Genomic DNA, 20035 nt, shown 5'->3' with positions numbered 1-20035 from the left:
CTCCCTCTTGGTGTCCCCAGCGCGGGCTGCCTCCAGCAACCCCACATACCCTCCCAAGAACCCTCCCTCTGGGGCCTCACCCTCCTTCCAAGCATCCCTCCCCCATCTGGGGCCCCAGCCCCCCGCCTGGCAATCAATCCAATAAACCCCTCCAGCACCGGCCTCCATGCTCACGTGGGGCCGCTTGTCTTCCAAAGAAGATTCTGGAGAAGAGAGCATTGAACTCAGAGATGTGTCTCGTGGTGCGAGGTCGGGCACTGCCTGGGAGGCTGCTTAGGAGCAAGTGTGACACCACAGGCCAGGCTGCCCCTGCCTGGGGCTCACTCAATGTGAGCGGGAGAAAGCCCTGGATGGCCCCTTCCAAGGCCTCATCTCCTCTCCCTGGACCCCGCTGAGAAATAAGAAGACGGGGCCCGAGGGCCTCTGGGGGCCTCACATCTCAGCCTCCCGCCTCCTCTGCTCCTCCACACACTTGGCAGGGCCTACCAAGGCCCCTCAAGACGGGGGGTCTCCCGGCTCCTGGAGATCTCGTGCAAGCACCCACTGTCCTTCCTGGTGGCCTTCCTCACCAGCACTGTCCGTGCTTCCTCCTGCCACAGAGACCTTCCTCCGTTGTTGAGCCACCTCCGAGTCCGCCCTCTCCACAGGGACAACCTCCACACAGCGCCCTCCTCCATGCCCCACCCACTGTCCACCGGGGCTCGGCCGTCCTTGCCAAGTTCCCCACTTGTCCCTCTTTGGGTGGAGAAGAACAGCTCCTGTCCAGGGGCCAGTTAGCAAGGCAAGGAGTGACTGTCCCCAGAGAGAAGCCCCCCAGGGTGGGTGCTCCCGTGCCCCAGGCGTTCAGGGATCCGGCACACAGCCATCACCCACCTGGCTCCGGTGGGCCGATCACGGCCCAGACTGTGAGGAGGGCATCCACGGGGTCAGAGCTGTGAAGCCATGGCCCCTGGGGACAGCTCAAGCGGTCCCTCCTCCTCGCCTCCCCCTTCCCTCCAGCAGCACTCTCCGCAGAGACTGCCAGGCAGCAGGGACTGCAGGGTGTGAGGGGAGGGCCATCGCCGTGGTCGGAGGACAATCCGGCCACACGAGGCTCCCGGCAGGGGCAGCAGGCGACAGTGGAGGCCAGTACAGCATTTGGACTCAGGAGTGCAGGCCAGGCCCTGCTTGGCCACACCTCTGACTCGCGGGTCCCTCCCCCGAAATTGACACCAGTGTCTCTTCCTCCAGGGAACGTTGGGCTAGTCAGTCAGGCGGTGGACATGCAAGGGCTTTGTGAGTTGTAGAGTCCCATCACCTGTGAGGCAGGGCCCTTCATCCTGGGGCCTGGCTCCCCTGGGATGGAGCACAGATGCCATTCAAACAGGCTGAGAGGTGGATCCCAGAGTGCAGCTTCACAGGCTGCCAATACCAGTAGAATGATAGGCTTCATGCTAGTGCGCCCTACGGTCCCGTGATTTTCATGGTAAAATTAGAGATGTCGTTTCACAGAAGTGTACAGAAGACCTGAAGGACTGGTGCTGCCGATGCATGGCAGGCACGGCCCCGGGGCGGAGCTGTGGTAGACCAGCTGGCTGCCCCCGCCAGGAGTGGACAGGGGCTCAGGGACCCGGGCTCCAGTCCTGGGTCCCCACTCGCCACTCTTCCAACAAGTTTGTGAACGTCTCATTCACCGCATTGAATCCATCTCTGCTGGAGAGACCCAGAGTGGTTACTGTGTCCTCTCTGAGCCCTGACTAATGCCACAGCTGCCTGGAGACCGGAGCTTCTGCACCATCTCCCACCACCTGCCCAGCTCTCCCAAGCTGAGAGGCGATGATTCTCTACAATTCTGGCATTCCTGCACATCTGCCCACACAGGACACTGCAAGAACGTTTGCATAAGAGATAGCCTTGCAAGCTAGAGATGATATCTCCCGAAAACCAGAGACCCGTGGAGATATTCCGTGAATGCAATGTCTCCCTCCTCCCCCTGGAGGAGATATGCTTACCTTCTGGGGTAAAAAGATAACATCTTCCTTGCAGACCAGGGTTGGGCAGGATTGCCGGCAGCTCCCTTATGTGATCAAAGGTTTCCTTAACTCGGGGCTCCTCACCTATGACCCAGACCTGCTCCGTTTGGCCCTGTGGGACATGGGGGTAAGGGGGACTGATGAGAGCATTTTGTGCCATGAGTAATAAATTGTCAAGATCCACTAGGGCCCCTTGTTTCCTTACTGGTCGAATTTATGGAAGTGTGGCAAGCAAATGTGACCACGGCTCGACCACTTGACACCCCAGCACCTCTTGGGGCCCCAGCATTTTCCCTGACCAGGCCCGCACCTTACCATGGCCTCAAGTCCTGCCTCCTTGACCTTCTCCCACATCACACTCACCCTCGGCCTTACAGTCCAACCACTCTGTTCCCTGAACAGTCAAGCAAGTTCCTGCCTCAGGGCCTCTGTACATGCTTATCCCTCTGCCTAGAACACCCTTCCCCAGGTCATCGCGTGACTAGCTCATTCCCACCATTCGAGGAGTCTCAGATTAAATGTACCCTCCCCAGAGAGGCCTCCCCTGGCCACTTTCCCAAAAATAGTCATTCTCTCTCCTTGCCCCAGTCACTCCCTATTCATTCATTCATTCATTCATTCATTCCTCAGATGTTCATAGGGCCCCACTGTGTGTAGGCTCTGTCTGGGCACTCAGGGTACAGCTGAGAACAGGACACGAAGCCCCTGCAGTCCTAGAGTTTAAATTCTAATGGGGGGAAGAAAAGGAAATTAAACCCATGAGCATACGTTGGGATCTCAGGTGCTGGGGGCTGCGTGCTGGGGGGAGGGGCATCAGGGGAGTAGAGCGGGGAGGGTGCAGAGCCCTGCTCTGTTATCCAATGGTCTTCCTCGTTCATATGTTGCATCAGTCCAGGTCCTCTGAGAAGCACATGCCAAAACGAGATCAAAGTCCAGGGAAATGTCCATGAGAGACAGTGGGGACAGGGGAGCATTAGCTGTGACACGAGTGTGGTCTCGCTCCCGCTGGGAGATTGGGTGGAAGTATCCCAGGCCCCGTGGGGTCTAGGAAGCGTCAGAAGGCTGTCGGGGAGTCCTCGGGTCAAAGCTGGCTGTCAGAAGGGTCCTGGGCACCCCAGGGATAGGCCTGCCTCGGTGTCCCTGCCACGTTGGGAGCAGCCGTGGGAAAAGTGCAGATGGATTTCAGCTGGACCCTGGGCAGTTACGCACCCTCCACCAGGCACATCCTAGGACCTGCCTGGTATCTGTGTAGATTGTCTTCCTCTAAAGTGAAGCCTTCAGAGAGCAGGCACCCCAGCTGCACCCCGAGCCCAGCGCCAAGCTGGCACACAGAAACTGGAGTTTCTGGTAAGCAGCAAACACGGCCCCCAGCCCTCCCACCCTGTGTGCACCCCCTCTGAGACTCAGTGGCTCCTCGTCAGGAAATGGAGTCTCTTTCTCCACCCCCGATGGAAGCTCAGCCACGTGGCCCCTTTAGCCAACGGGTGCCAGCAAACGGGATGCCAGCAAAGACTTGAAAAGGGCTGGTGCCTGGGGCTTGTTCTCCCTCCCCTCAGGACGCCTGCCGTCTCCACGTGGGCTCACTTGGGCTGGCCTGCTGGGTGGTGAGCGCACGGCCATGTCGTCCCCATCCCCTGAGCTGACATGCACCCCAGCACCAGACATAGGAGGGAGGCCATCTAGCCAACCCAGCTCCAGCCGAGCCACCAGATGACCACAGCGACCAGCCAAGCCAGCTCTGACCAGAGAAGCCGCCCACTCAGTCCAAAGACCAGGAGCTGGATAAGAGAGTCGGTGTTTTAAGCCCCTAAGTTTTAAGGGTTTTTACACAGCCAAAGCCAACCGGCAGGGTCTTCTCTTCCTCGGGGTTTTGGTCTGCACTGAAGGCGGAGTTTGAACGCAAGGCCTTGGTCCATGGGAGATGTGGGCGCCACCCCCTGCACGCCTGCGGGGCAGAGCGCTGGGCTTCCAGCTCCATCAAGGGCATAAATTCGGTGGGTTGGGTTTGCTTGGGAATTCCACGTGGTAACGGTAAACACGCCACCATTTGTCACCTGGCTTTCTGAACTGGAAAACAGATGGCGCTGTGATGTTTCATTTCCCCTTTCTCAACGAAGGTGCCGCTGTGGGAATGCGGGTGGAGAGGGGACGGCACCAACATTTCTTAGCTGGCGTCATTCTATAAAGAAGTCCTCCCTTCTTTTTAGTATCTCACGCATACTTTTCATTCTACGATCATCGTATTTCCCAAATTTGGCCTTTGGGAGCCCCGAACCTGGCCCCTGTGTCCCTCAACGTGTCCCCTTCAGTCTCTGAGGGCTTCTGCACTTTCCGGCTCATGTGCTGCTCCTGGGGCATGCCGGCCCAGAGCTGGAGTCATCCTTTCTCCAGGAGCCCTAGCCCTGCCCGTAGGGCGGGGCTTCAGAAACAGCCGGTGCACTCCGTGCTGGGGGGTATCGTTGCTTTTAGCTCCTCTCGGTGCTCGGAAATAGGAAAGGGACTGTTCATTTTTGGTCATGAGTTCTGCTGCTGCTTCTGATTCAAAAGCAAGCCCCCAGGGCCCTTCCCCACCTCCCCCAGCTCTGCACTCTGCGTCCATATCTCCCGCCACCCACAGAGGTCCCAAGAATATACTTCACTTTCTCGTGAATGCACGAGAATTCAGAATTATCACACCAGTGCCGATGCTTCCAACAACAATGAACCTACAAAGGGAAGCTCAAGATTTCTTCGCAGTTAGAACACCATGTTCAAAAAACCTACTTGGATTCTTTCTTCTGTCTAGTTACTTTATCAGTTTATTTAGGTTCATAAGTTTCTGTTTGAATCCAATTTTAGAGTTTTTTATTCTTGTTGATTTAATGTATTTTATGAATATGAAAAACATTTACAAGATTCAAAAGTCAAAACAGTATTAAAAAGACACTTAGAGAATTCTCATTTCACCCTAATGGAACCACATGCACTGCGTCTGGGGTTTCCCTCCTTTCTTTTTGCAAAATCAATCTTGATAGATGATAGACAGTTAGAGAGAGAGATTGCGTGTGTGTACACTCCTATCACCCCCTGCTTTCTTCCCAAATCGTAGCACACCATAGACACTCTTTCGCGCTTTGCCCACCTCACTGCCCAGCACAGCCCAGTATCACACCACTGCAGCTCCCTGAGATCTTCCTCGAGGCTTTGTACACCGCATGACGCTCTGCGGTGTGGCTGTGCCAGTTTGCACAACTGCTCTCTAAGACTGGACGGTACAGGCTGTGACAAACAAGGCTACAAGGTATCATGTGCGCAGACATTGGTCCCTAAGTGTAGATGTGTAGCCTCCTCTGGAAATTCCTAGAAACGGAGTCGCTGGGTCAAAGGGTAAATGCCTATGCAATTTTGTTAGATATCCTCATGTTCCACTCCCTAGGGGATGTACACTGCTCCCTGCCACCTGCGCCTGTCTCCCAAGGCTTCTCAACCCTGTGTTGTCACACTTGAATCTCTGCCAATCTGATACGAGAGAAATTGCATCTGAATGTAGTTTTTATTGTCATTTCTTTATTATGAGCATCTTTCCATATGTTTAAGAGCCATTTGTCTATCTTTTTCAACCAACTGAGTCTCCATGTCTTTTATCCACTTTTCCATGGAATTTTTGGTTTGTATTCAGTTGGTTTTAATTGGTCACGCACACCAGGAACTGGAGGTGAAGAGGGTGATCAGAAATGCCCACAGAAGACCAAGAAGAGTGACACCCTCCACAGACGGACAGGGAAACCCACCCAGAGAGGAGGACAGTGGGCACACCAGCTCGGCTCTGGACGGAGCAAGGGGAGAATTCCAGCCACAGCTCAGGCCAGAGTTCACACTTGCTAGGGGACCCGAGAAACCCCAAGCCAAACATTTAGTTTGAAGCAGTCTTGGCAACACAAGCTCTGGCAGAAACAAAGGCAACTCCTCTCCAGAGAAAAACATTCTCAACCCAGGCCTCAAAGAATTCCCACTGATGGAGCGCCAAGGATCGGGCGCTTATCATGAAAAGCAACCCAACACACCAGACAAAAGCTACACTGAGTGAGTCAGCAAAGATAGACTGCAGAATCCAACCCACAAAGATGGAAGATACTGGAATTATCCAACAAAGAATATACAGAATAAAAAATGTCTGTTTAATGTGTTTAAAGAAATAAAAAAGAGGATTAAACGCATGATGAAAGTACAGAGATTATCACAACTGATGAGGCAGATTTAAAAAGAAAGTAGAAGGCAAAGTAGATCTAAATTGGAAACTCAAATAGGTTAAATAGATGAAACCCAGTTGAAGAGAGAATTCGAGAACTGGAAGACAGATCTGAAGAAGTTGCCCGGAATGCAGCACAGAGAGGCACCGAGAGGGAAACCACGAGAAGCTGAGGGGCCTAGAGCGAGCACACTCAACAGGACTGGAACTGAAGTTCCAGAAGGAGCAGGTCCTAAGCCAGGTCCCCAGCATCACAAGCTGCGATGAGCAGCGATCAGTTAGACACGTGCTCCCAGGGGACCTTGGTGAGGGGCACGGGGAGCAGGACAGGAAACAGGCCAAGTAAAGGCAGGATTCGGGCAGTGCCAGCCTCAGCCGGATCCCACAGGGAGAGGGGTCTGGAGCATAGACTCCACCTCAGAGTTGGTCCTGCCTCCAGATGAGGGAGCCGGCTGTCACCCCAGCCAGCCATTGGTCAAGGGTGCCCCGAGGGACAGACGCCCAGCTGGAGCAGCCCCACTCACTGGGAGAAGTCCTCCACCAGAGTCCCAGGTGCACCACAGCTGGCAGGAGTTGTGAAGGAGATTCGGAGGATCTGGACCAGGTACCCACAGTCGGAGGGAGGGAGGCACAGGTAACAATCAAAGAGATTACTATAGCCGAGATTTCCCCAGGAAATCCTGAGGAAGGAAGATCAACGAGGATAAATAAAAATAAATCCACGTCTAGATACATCAGAGGGAGACGGCAGACTATCAAAGACAAAAAGAAGATTTTTAAAAAGCCAGAAAACAGAAGTCAGATTGCCTACCAGCACCAACAGACTTATCGCTGACTTCTTAGCAGCCGACGGACGCCAGAGATGTTGGAATCACACCTCCAAGTGCTGGGGGAAATGAATGTCAGCCGGGAACTCTAGACCCAGGGGAGCAACCTTTCGTTCCAAACAAACCCCAGAACTGAGAGAGCTGAGCACTTGCAGACCGTCGTGGAAAGCACGGGAAAGGTTGTACTTCAAGGAGAAGGAGAACACCACCTGCCGGCAGGGCTACAACTAGGAGTGGGCACTCGTGTGTCCCAGCCAGAGGCCCTGGCGTCACCCCACCTGCCCTGGCTCCCTCAAGGCTCAGTGAGCCAGGGTCAGAGCCAGCACAGTCCTGTGGTCAGATGGTCTATCACATCCCACCCAGGAGGTCGGGGCTGGTGGGGGGGCGGGGAGGAGGGATGGGGAATAGGGGCAGAGGTGGACCTGCCCAGTCCCCATGGGGAGGGGGACAGGGTGGCTTAATAGATGCACAGGCTATGGGAGCAGAGGAGGGACAGTTTGGGAGTGATGGGGTCATGCAGGGAGATGCAGCGGTCCCCATTTCGCGTCTGCCTCGCCCCAGGCCCCTCTCCCCACCAGCAGCAGAAAGAACTGGGAGCTGCAAAATCACATGAAAACCACATGCAAATCACATGCAAACTGCATGCAAAAGAGGAGCACAGCCTGGGGTCCTCAGGAACAGCCTGAGTGCTGCTACCCGGAGCCACGAGCCCCCGGGACACAAGCCCACAGGGCCACTGACGCCCTCTGAACCGCAGCCGAAGGGTCTTGTCAAAGGGAAAACAAGCCAACCCGCACAGCCAGGAGGAGTGGAGAAGAGAAGGAATGCACGCATCCTGGGGGGTCCTGGGCAGAAAAGGATAGGACGGGGAAACAAAGGCAGTCTGGACAAAGCGTGGGCTCCCGTCAATGACACCCACATTGGGCGTGTCACACGTGGTGCCTCCGCGTGGCGCATCCATGTCGGCTCACTAATGGTGACGAGTGTGCCACACTAACGTAAGACCTCAGCAACAGGGGAAACTGGCGCCGGGTATTCAGCCGCTCTCGGCACCACCTTCCCAATTGTCATGTAAATCTAAAACTGTTCTAAAGGGCCGGCCCTGTGGCTTAGCGGTTAAGTGCACATGCTCCACTGCTGGCGGCCCTGGTTCGGATCCCGGGCGCGCACCAACGCACCGCTTCTCCAGCCATGCTGAGGCCGCGTCCCACATACAGCAACTAGAAGGAAGTGCAGCTATGACATACAACTATCTACTGGGGCTTTGGGGGGAAAAAAAAATAAATAAAGTTAAAAAAAAAACTGTTCTAAAAAATAGTGTATTCTTTCAGTGTAAAATAAAATAATTCTTTTTGAAAGTAAACAATTCTGCAAGCAGTGTCCTGCTGGAAATCCCCATGGGGCCCCATCACGGGGAACAAAACCCACACCCTGACCAGCCCCCGCTGGCCGCTTCAGCCACAGAACCCACTCTGCTCCTGCAAATGTGGACGCGCCACGCCAGGAAGACCCCCGAGGATCTGCGCTGGACGCCGACGTCACCGTTGGAGACGCCCACCTCTGCACCAAGGCCCACCAGCAGACGACTGGCAGGGAGAGGCTCGCCTCACCTTCCACTCCAAAACCCCACAGGTTCAGCTGCACCCCAGCTGCAAGGGCGTCTGGGAAAGGCCGCTGGGAGAAGGGCGCCTGGGTGCAGAGCAGCTGGCCCCCCACCCACGCTACCCTGGGCCTTTAGGAGAGAAGCTCACGTCCCAAGAATTCCCGCAGCAGCGGCCGGAGCAGCCGGCTCCCCACGCGCCGAGAACCCCTCTGACTGGGACGGGGGAAAAGAAATCGGACAAGCTATTTTGGGGAGTTCACTTGAAAGTTTTGGACCTTGGCTTTTCCATGAGGAGAGCAAGAAAAGACGTTTCATTTTACCTTCTTTGAACTGTAATCTGTGAGGGGATTTCATCTACGAACTTTTCTCTCCAGAAAAGTGGTCATGGAAGATTTATGCTCACATTCAGGCTGTGTGATTCTGGAAAGTCTTCACGTTGCCGTCACAGAACCTCTTCCACGCCACGTGGACAGCGGGGCGGACACCGCGGGGCACGCAAATAGAGGGTGAATCATCAGCTTTGGTACCAAGGGGAGTTGGGGTCGGCTTCACTCAAACTGGGGGTGAACCCAGGCTGACCCCCGACACTGGGAGCGGCCTCAAGAGGAGAGACAGGGCTGTCCTCCCTCAGGGGCAGCTCCCCCTCCCTGCTGACCAGGGCTTAATGTGTAGTCCTTGGTAGGGAGACAGAACGTGGCTAAGTCGCCCCCCCCCACCCCACCCCCCCACTCCTGAGGCTCTGCCCACAGGGAGAAAACCTGTCACTCTGACTTCCGTGTCTCTCCAAAGGGTGGGGGCCAGTAAATTGCAGCAGGTCCCCCCGGGTGTGCTCAGTCCACCCACCCCACCTCACTCAGGTTCACACAGGAGACCCCCTGGCCTCCACGCTAAGGAGTGTCCTCTGACCTGCCTCTATTGGGAATAAAGGGCAGACCCACACGGTACCTCTGTGGGACCCTTACTCTGCACACAAATATTAGAAATTACATTTTACAACTGCATTGGTATGAAGATGAATATAATCCAGAGAGGATTGTGTTTTCTTCTGATTTTAAAAGGATTTCAAACATTGTCACGGCCCCTAAAAGCCTCAAGGGCCCCGGCACGGAGTGTGCTGTGCCAAGGCGAGAAGGGGCCCTGTAAAGGTGGTTTTTCAGGGTTCCAGCTCCTGCCTTCTTGCCTTACTTTTCGATGGGTTCAGGACTCAGGGTGGAAGAGACGGCTATTTACTGGGCCCCTCAGAGACCCTGGCAACTCTCTACTCCATCTCACTGTTTTACTTTCTTTACAGCACCATCTGAAATCATCCCATTAATTGTCTGCCTCCCCCACTAGGAAGCCCAGTCCAGAGAGCAGGGCCCACGACTGTCCCGAGTAACCGCTGGCCCCCCTGCACCTTGGCATAGCAGGTGTTCTGTAAATAGCTGTTGGATGGATGGATGATGAATGGATGGGTGAGTGGATGGGTGGGTGGGTAGATGGATGGATGTGGGATAGGGGTGGATGGAAGAAAGAAGGGAGGAAAGAAGGAAGGAAGGAGGGAGGGAGGAAGATAGATGGGTAGGTGGATGGGTGAGTGGTTGGATGGATAGATGGATGGATGGGTGGATGGGTGGATGGGTGGATGGGTGGGTGAGTGGATGGGTGGAGAGGTGGATAGATGGGTGAGTGGCTGAGTGGCTGAGTGGATGGAGAGATCACAGAGTGAAGCACCAGCACCAAAGCAGCCACAATGCCAGGCTTTGCACAAAGCTCTGTCAGTCTGTGCGTCACCAGCACTGGGCCGGGCACAGTGGGAGCGGGCTGAGTGGTGCTGGGGAGCCAGTCCAGGTGTCAGAGGGATTGAGATGACCCTCAGGCCTACCCCCCAGACCAGGCCCCTCCACAAGCCCACTCCCTCCACCTCCAGCCAGTCTGACAGCTACCACCCTGCCTGGGCCTTGGGGTGGCCTCACGGCTTTCCCTGAGCAGTCTTCACAGGGCTCTCTCTCCTGTGTGTTGCCATTCCCTCCCATGAGCAGAAATGCAGGGCTGACTGTGACACAGACAGAGCCACAATTCTGTGAGCCATTTACAGAGCTGACTGTGTGCACTTCGGGTGTTCCCCCGGGAAGCTGGAGGGGGTCTCGTGACCCCTCAAGGAGAGTTCCTCTCCACGTGCTCCTAGCCCCTCCCCCATGTCCCTCTCAGCCATCCAGCCCCAGCTACCCACCCACTCAGCCTCCTGGGCACCCAGCCCCAGGCCTGGTGCAAAGCAAGCCCTCATCTCACGTGGACGAATGAACTGTCCAAGAAACCTGGAGACTTTACACAGTGACAAAAATGCTCCTGGAGAGCTGCCCTGGTTCAGGACTAGGAAGAGAGGGGGCTCTCCAAGTAGGACCCGGAACCCACAGACGAGCCAGGTGTGTGCACAAGCACGGGCAGGTGGGACTTCTTTGTGTGCAGAATGACCATGTAAATAGAGTGACGGAGACATAGCAGGTGCCACTAAACAGGCACTTCTTCTCTCTCCCGTTGAGGCCAGAAAGTGACACTACAATTGTTTTGCCACAAGGAACAGCCCCTTGACTCCAGCAGCCCTCCCTCCATGCAACATTCCAGAAATAGCTAAGCAGCCGCCGAGCTGCAGGAATCCACAGGGCGAGTCACCGGGGCTCTGTGCCCACGCCTGTCACCCGGATGAGGCTTTGCCGGGAGGAGGTTATTTGCACCACAGGCTGCCGGGGCCAGAGCCACGTCACGTTGATACCAGGGAAGGCAGATGCTGGCACAGAGGGCACATGCAGAGTCTGCACCCCCCTGCCTTCTGAGAAGGTGCCATGGAGAGCACCCTTTCTGCACTCGGGGCGAAGGTGGACTCTCTGAAAGGCAGAGCAGCCTTCTCTCCCTCTGGTGGGGCCCTTGAGGCTCAGGGGCCTTCAGGAACCAGGACGCGGTCACTGCTGTTGGGGAGCAGCCTGCTCTCCCCCCACATCCCTGCCTGGGAGACTAGGTGGGCACTCCACCCTCTCTGAAGCACCATGAGGTGGCCTGGGGGCCCCTCGCTGCCCGAGGAAGGAGAGCTGACCCGTCGCACCTGCTCAGCCCTCAGGCACTCCCTGCAGACCCCCTGTCCTGGGCTGCCCCCTGGGGGGCAGGGAAGCTCAAGGAAGCCCCCGGCTGCCCACAGGTCCAGCACCCCCCCGAGAGGAAAGGTTCTTGTCATCACTGAGCCAATCCATAGCAGGGGTCATGTCCCATGCTGAATCCACCCTCATCAGTATAAAATTACTGTGTCCTCCTTCTGTCTGTGCCCTGTGTCTCAGTTCTCAATCCGTCCAAACACGGCAAGGAGAGGGAAGTGATAAATAAATGACAAGCAATAGGGTATTGGAGTATATGAGGAAGCCATTTGGTGTAAAACTAATTCGGCCTGAACTTGTTTTTCCAAAAGGCCCTGACTGGCCTGTTGAGCACGCATTGTGCATCTGCTTTAAGCATTTACTGCGCCCCAAAGACAAGAATAATGCCCTTAAAGTTAGGGATGCAGCTTCCCCCCATATCGGCATTTCTTTAAGGATAAGCATCTCTCCCTAAACTAAGGATTAATTACCAACCTGTCGTCCTCACCTTGTGACCACCAACCTGCGCTGTTCACTGATCTGCTGACCACCGACCTGCGCTGTTCACTGATCTACTCGTCAGCAAAGCATCTCGTGGCTGTTGTAAAAGGGACATTACTGTCATATGTGATGTATGCTGTTGTTCCCAGGCTCCTCCTCCCGTCAGCCTTTTCGGGCCTCAAAGTGGGTGAGCTCAGAATTGGAGCACCAGGTTGCCATCTTTCTCGTTCGTTCTGCACCGTGCTGTCTCACGATCACCCTGGTACCTGAGGGGTGTCCCACGGGCGTCTCATTGTCAACTGAGAGAAAGAGCCCCCTTCTCCTACAGCTGCCTTTTTACTTAGTTATTCAGAGACACCTGAAATTTCTAGTGAAAAATCCACTTTTTCCAACATTTATCGCGAAAACTTTCCAGCATACAGAAGAGTAGAAAGATTCATTCAGTGAAAGCCCATATGCCCTCCACCCAGACCATCGCCGCTTTTTAAACGTGCTCTGTCCCATCTCTGTCCACTTATCTGTCCCTCTATCCACCAGAAATCTACCTCACTTCCTGTCACATTTCCAAGTCACCTCTAAACAATTCAGCACACACATCATTAACTAGAGTTCCACGTTTATCTACAGTTTTAACTAGAATTTACAAGCAGTGACTATATTAGTGTCCTGGGGCTGTGGTTACAAAGCCCCACAGACTGGGGGGCGGGGGAGCGTTGCTTAAACAACAGTCCCGGAGGCTGGAAGTCCAAGATCTTGGTATCTGCAGGGCTCGTTCCTGCAGGGCTTGGTATCTGCAGGGCTGGTTCCTTCTGAGGCTGTGAGGGAGAATCTGTTCCAGGCCCGTCCCCTGGCTTCTGGGGGTTTGCTGGCCATCCCTGGTATTCGTTGGCTTGGAGATGAATCATCCTGAATCTATGCCTTCATCCTCACATAGCATCTCCCTGTATTCGTGTCTTGTCCAAATGTCCCCTTTTTATAAGGACACCAGTCATATTGGATTCAGGCCCACCCTGCTCCCGTGTGACCTCATCTTAACTAATAACACCTGCAATGACTCTATTTCCAAATAAGGTCACATTCTGTGGTGCTGGGAGTTAGGACTTCAGCATATGAATTTGGGGGACACAATTCAACCTGTACCAGTGAGAGCAAGTGCACATTCACACAGTTTTGACAAATGCAAACCACATCAAGATACAAAACGGGACCATCACCCTAGATGCTTCCCTTGGGCCTCCTTGTCAGTCCCGCTGCCATGATCTCCAGAGGTAAGCACTGTCTGACTCTCTCACCAGAGGTCACGTAGCCTGCTGTAGAACTTCACACAAATAGAGTCACGCTGAGCTGTCTTGTAGGGCCTCGCAGGGGCCAGCTGTCGGTTGTGTACCAGCACACCACCAACCACAACCCAGGATTCCAGACCTCAGGGAGGAGCCTGTTCAGCTGCCAGAAAGTAGTCAACGTAAAATGACCAACAACCATTCTACAGATGAGAGAGAGATAAGGTGACCTTCACCTGAGCCGGGGTGAGGACCGTAACCCAGGAAGGCAGTCTCCACAAAGGAAGAAAGCATTCTGGAGAAGCATGCTTTTCGGTACAGTTTTATACTTTTCTAGAACAAAGAACACTCATTAAACATACCCAGGATACATATTCATCAAAGTTTCAAAGAGCTGTTCAGTTGCAAATCAGCAAGTCAACATGACCCTGATGTCCAGAAAGGGGACTTATCTTCAGGAGTACTTATGTGGCATTAGGGATACCAGTGGGCATAGGAGGGGAAGTGTGCATTCTTTTTTTTTTTTTTTTGTGAGGAAGATCAGCCCCGAGCTAACATCCATGCTAATCCTCCTCTTTTTGCTGAGGAAGACCGGCCCTGAGCCAACATCTATTGCCAATCCTCCTCCCTTTTTTTTTTTTTCCCCAAAGCCCCAGTAGATAGCTGCATGTCATAGTTGCACATCCTTCTAGTTGCTGTATGTGGGACGCAGCCTCAGCATGGCCAGAGAAGTGGTGCGTTGGTGCACGCCCGGGATCCGAACCAGGGCCGCCAGCAGCGGAGCGCATGCACTTAACCACTAAGTCACGGGCCGGCCCGAAGCGTGCATTCTTATCCTAAAAGAATGCATTCTTGAGCCAGCTCTGATGGCCTAGTGGTTCAAGTTCAGCGTGCTCTGCTTCGGCGGCCTGGGTTCAGTGCTTGGATGCGGAACCACACCATTCCTCTTTCAGTATTCATGCTGTGGGGGCTCACAAAGAAGAATTAGAAGGACATACAACTAGGATACACAGCTATGTACTGGGGCTTTGGGGGGAAAAAGAAAAGAGAGAGAGGGGAAGGCTGGCAACAGATGTTAGCTCAGGGTAAATCTTTCAAAAAAAATAATGAGAGTGCATTCTTTTACCTTGAGATAATGTTTAATGCATTCTTTACTTTGAAGGTGTAGGGGAGGAAAACTATCCTCTACCCACTCTGGGTCCTTTCTGGCTGGGCTACGGATTAAATTGACATAAGACAGAATAATAGGAGAAAATCAAACAAAGCTTTATAACGAGTATACATGGGAGAGACCCAGGAAAAACTGGGTAACTCAACAAAATGGTGGAGGTTCTCATCTTAAATACCATCTTCAGCTAAAGACAAAGGAAGATGTGGGGGGTCAGCTATGGGAGATTACCAGAAAAGCACAGAAAACAAGAGTAAGGTTAATATGCAGATTTAAGTCCTTGCCTTGTGCACTGATAAGTTTCTAGAGATGAGGTCACCCCCCCTTCTTCCTGGTACAGAGAGGGAGATGCCTTTACAAATGTAGATTTCCCTTACGAATGTACATGTCTCTTACAAAGGGTAACTTCTACTTTTACTTGGTTTTCAGAGCTTTGATAAGAATGGGCTTAGCAGCACCTGAGCAGAGGGACTTTGGGGGGTGACCTGAAGTTGCCTCTGCTTCTTTACCACGCACAAGTCTCCCCCACTGTGTACCTTGCTAGGCACATTTGGTGTGGTGCGCAAAGGGTTCAGATGTTTCCCTGATCCCTGATGATGCCACAACCCTCTTCCCCCATAAAAGTTCCCCATTTCCCTGTCTTCGGGGAGAAGGTGTTTTTTTGTTTTGTTTGTTTGTTTGTTTTTTGTGAGGAAGATCAGCCCTGAGCTAACATCCATGCTAATCCTCCTCTTTTTGCTGAGGATGACTGGCTCTGAGCTAACATCTATTGCCAATCCTCCTCCCTTTTTTTCCCCAAAGCCCCAGTAGATGGTTGTATGTCATAGTTGCACATCCTTCTAGTTGCTGTATGTGGGACGTGGCCTCAGCATGGCGGGAGAAACAGTGCGTTGGTGTGCACCCAGGATCCAAACCCGGGCCGCCAGCAGCAGAGCATGAGCACTTAACCGCTAAGCCACAGGGCCGGCCCCGAGAAGGTGTTGTTAAGCACAAGCTCTCCCTCCTCCATTCCTCGATCGACGAGTAATGTTTCTGCTCTGCTATTCCAAGCCCGGTCTCATTCTATTGGTGCCAGTGACCGCAGGTAAGAGGACCCACTTGCAGGTCACCGGTCCCTTAGTGCTCGGTGACAAAACCACTTCAGACAGGAAGTGACAAAGTGAAAAGTAAGATGAGGGGACAGATGCCATGGAAATCACAGAAGGGACAGTAAAAAAAAGAAAAAATGAACAAATGAAAAGAAATAGGAAAGGGCCAGCCCCATGGCTTAGTGGTTAGGTGCGTGTGCTCTGCTACTGGCGGCCCAGGTTCAGATCCCAGGCACGCACTGATGCACCGCTTCCCCGGCCATGCTGAGGCCACGTCCCACATACAGCAACTAGAAGGATGTGCAACTGTGACATACTACTACCTACTGGGGTTTTGGGGGAAAAAAAAAGGAGGAGGATTGGCAATAGATGTTAGCTCAGAGCCGGTCTTCCTCAGCAAAAAGAGGAGGATTAGCATGGATGTTAGCTCATGGCTGATCTTCCTCACAAAAAAAAAAAAAAAGAAAGAAAAGAAATAGGAAAGAGATTAAAAGGGATTAGAGAGAAACGATAGCTATAACAGCAGCAAAGAGTTCCAGCATACATATAATTGGCATCTTCTTGGGTCCATGGGCCTAGAACGGTCAGCAGCAGGACAGAGCCAGGTAAAATTACTGGACTTTAAAGGTAGAGAAATCATCCTCTAGAAAGAGAGACAGAAAGACCAAGTATCTTACAAAGGAAAGAAAACCAGCTGAAGTCAGACTTCCCAACAGTCATGTCAAATGCCAGAAGAGACAAGAGCAATACCTAGAAGATACTTGAATTGTGTCCCCCAAAATATATGTTGAAGTCGCAACCCCAGTACTTGTATTTGGACATAGGGTCTCTGTAGATACAATCAAGTTAAGATGAGGTCACACTCAGTTAGGGTGGCCCTGATCCAATATGACTGGTGTCCTGAGAAGAAGGAAAAACAAGACACAGACAGAGGGAGAAGGCCATGTGATGACAGATGCAGAGGTTGGCGTGCTGCAGCCACAAGCCAAGAAACACCAAGGATGCCAGCCACCCCAGCAGCTAAGAGAGGCATGACACAGACCCTCCCCCAGAGCTCCAGCAAGAGAGCTGGCCCTGCCGACACCCTGATTTCAGACTTCTGGCTCCAGAACTGGGAGAGAGTGAACTTCTGTGGTTTGAAACGCCCCCGTTGGCGGTGCTCTGCCATGGTGGCACTGGGACGCTGGTCCAGTACCCAAAGAAAGGAAGTCCGAGCCGAGGGTTTCACACCCAGCTTGGCGGTCTCCGGAGCAATGGCTACAAGGCAGTTTTGAACATGCCAGGACTCGGGTAGTCGGCGCACGGGAGTGTTTCCTGGAGTAACTACTGAGGATGAATTCTCCCCACCAAAGCATGACACAGAGAATTTTGGCAAAGGATTGGCAGAGAGCGTCAAATGGAATTAACTGCAGACATTAAAAAAATCATCAAAAGTGGGAATGAGAACAGCATAAGAGAAATTGAATGCAAATGTGGCATCGTCGGACAGCACAGCAATAATTCACCAAGCATCTATGGAAGGAACGGGGGATGAGAGGAAACACAGGCGGGTCCCACTGTCTCCTTTGTAAGAGCTGGAAGTCAAAGGACCACGGAAAGGACAAATGGCGGCATGTTCAGCAGCGCAAAGGGGTGGTGGAGGGGAGGATGCAGGGGATCAAGGAGATGCCAGCCGGACCCCCCCATACGCACACAGACAACAGCCCCACGTGCAGACAGGTGAGCTGGAAGCCTCTCCCGAGAATTCCCCTGTGAGACGAGACGGCCCTACAGAGAACCAGCAGGGCCAGCAGGTTGCTGGCGTAGATCCTGTAACAGCAAGTTCAGATCTCACGGGAACCCCACTTCCAGCCCGCAGACATCCCCCCTACCATTTAATCACGGGCTCTGCCCCAATCCCTCTCCTGCATAAGCAATACCCAGACACACGGCCTTGGGGGACCCGTGGGAACTGAAGGGTCAGGGGAACCCCAAACCCTCCCACACTCCCAAGACCCCCAGTATGGAAGGCCCCCACTGAGCTCAGGGCCCTCTGCCCCAAACCTAGTCAGGGCCGAGGATTACCACTTCCCACAGTCTGCCTTTCATAGGCAAGGGTTTGATAGCCCCGTGTAGCCACTTTCCCCTGTGGATTTGACTTTGAGCAGGGACAGGACCCTGGGGCTCCAGTAGCAATGGTGGGTTTCAGGCTCTGAGGCTGCAGTGGGGGCCACGAGGGAGGACGTGTACTTACCAGGCTGGTAAGGAGGAGATGCTAGGCCAGGGAGGGCGGGCCCAGCCTGCGGGCTCCTCCAAGGACAACCACGGTTCCCGGCTGGTTGCCATAGCTGCCACTCAGGAAACCTTGGCAATGAGGGTCTGGGTCTTCCAAGGCCCCAGGGCAGGGAGTGTGAGCAGAGGGTGCCCAGAGGGGAGTCCGGATCAAGGTTTCCCTTCTGTCCTGAAGATGTCTTTCTCCACTTGGCCTTTGCTGCGCTTTTCCCCGTGTGTGAAGAGGATGCTCGGTGGACCGGGGAGGCAGCCCGGAAAGGAGGAGGCTCCCCCCAGCTGGGAAGGCAGTAAGGCTAGATAGAGGTGGGGTGCTGCTGGGACCCAGTGCCCAGCGTGAGTGCTGCTGAGTGCTCACCGGCCAGCTACTCTCCGGAAAAGTCCTGATCTGCAGTGTCTGTCGCTTGCCACCGGGTAAAGACACTCACCGTGGCTCATCTCAAGCTACCCCCGTGACACCGCACACCGTCGGCTCTCACTGGTGAATTCGGCTTTGAATTTCAGTCTAAACACTTTCATGGTAAAAAGTTGGAAGGAAAAAACCACCCTCTACAGAAATAATGGTGTATCATTACTTCATCACCCATTTGTGACCACCTTCCCCGGCCCCCCGCACCACACTCCAGAACCAGCCACCCGCCCCCTCACTGCATGGGAGGAAGGAACGTCTCCCGGGCCCCCAGGAAGAGAACACGGCCAGAGAGCAGGGACCAAGTGTTCCAGATGACTCCCCGGGGCCAGCACGGCTGTCCCCTCAGCAGAGAGGCCTGCCCCAACCACTGCCCTCCAGCAGAGTCCATAGACCTGCCTTCCCCCCCAGGCCGGTTCTGACTCTCAGGTCACTGGAAGGGCATAGCCCACGGGAGGCCGGATCGCCACCCACCTCAAGAAGGGTCCCTCTCCCTCGGTACTGCCCTGGGGCCTCCACCCTGCCCTGGGGCTGCGCATTCCTGTCTCCAGTCCATCCATGACCCACATGGCTCCAACCAGACCCACCCCCCTCAGGATTCCTGACGCACCATTTACACTTGAGCACTTAAACCACATGCAAGCAAGGATTTTGAATAGATCCCAGCCCCCTTCACAGATGAGCAAACTGAGGCTCAGAGAGGTTAAATCACAGCTCAGATTGCACAGTCAGGATGCAGAGCAGTGGGGAACTGTGCCCACGACCCTGCCCCCTTCTCACTAATGCCCAGCCCCGCACCCAAGGAGCACGCAGTCCAGGAGGACAGGCTGAGGCAAACCCCACCGGGGTGGCCAGGCATTGAGGGGCAGCCTGGCCAGGGGACCGAGCAGTGGTTTAGGGCCTCTGGGGGAGTTTATATCTCAGCTCTGCCTCTGGCCAGCCATGGTGTCCAGGGAGGACCATGGGCACCTTCCTGAGCCATGGCTCCTTTACCCACACAAGCGAGATGGTGGTGCTGGCTTCGGGTGTGCTGTGAGCCGGAGGGGGTACAGTAGGTACTGGGTCACTCCCGCTGCACCCCGAATCCTCCTCCCCCCAGGCAACAACAGCAGCTCACGGCCTCCCCGGCAGCCTGGGCGGTCCACTCAATTACATCACCCCTCTGAAAAAGTAAAGAGGCCCCCGAGACCTCATTAGAGTAATTATCTTTCCAATTAGCCAAGAGGAAGATTCTTGGAGAGGCCGAGCAGCTCCACCCTTGTCAGCGGCAAGAGTTGGAATCTTGCTGGGCAGGCTCAGCAGGTCTCCAGGACCTGGAGTTAGGGTCCCAGATAAGCCCAGGCGAGCCTGGGGTCGGGGCATAAATGGTGGTCCAGGGTCCGGGTTCTGGGGAGGCAGGTGCTCTCCTGAGAACAGGAAAGTGCCGGGCCTGTGGGCAGCGATTCTGGGCTTGGATCCTGCCAGGGGCCCATTCTCTTTATCCGTAAACTGGGGGAAGTGCCTTTCCTTCTTGACTCTGAAGCGCTATGATCTGGGAAGGAAGGCAG

The 20035-nt window shown here is 54.2% G+C and overlaps 1 long non-coding RNA gene across 1 annotated transcript; it reads right to left on the bottom strand.

Moving 5' to 3' along the window:
• Positions 1-125: 125 nt before the first annotated feature.
• LOC131409435 (uncharacterized) lies at positions 126-18637 on the bottom strand. Its single transcript, XR_009220921.1, has 3 exons — positions 18045-18637; positions 1992-2124; positions 126-203 (listed from the first exon to the last, which is right to left on the bottom strand). It is a non-coding gene; the product is annotated as an uncharacterized LOC131409435 (long non-coding RNA).
• Positions 18638-20035: the final 1398 nt, after the last annotated feature.

Source organism: Diceros bicornis, chromosome 8 (genome assembly GCF_020826845.1).
Source record: "Diceros bicornis minor isolate mBicDic1 chromosome 8, mDicBic1.mat.cur, whole genome shotgun sequence".
NCBI classification, from domain to species: domain Eukaryota; kingdom Metazoa; phylum Chordata; class Mammalia; order Perissodactyla; family Rhinocerotidae; genus Diceros; species Diceros bicornis.
The sequence above is the reverse complement of the archived record's forward strand: the minus strand, read 5'-3'. Positions and strand labels throughout refer to the sequence as shown.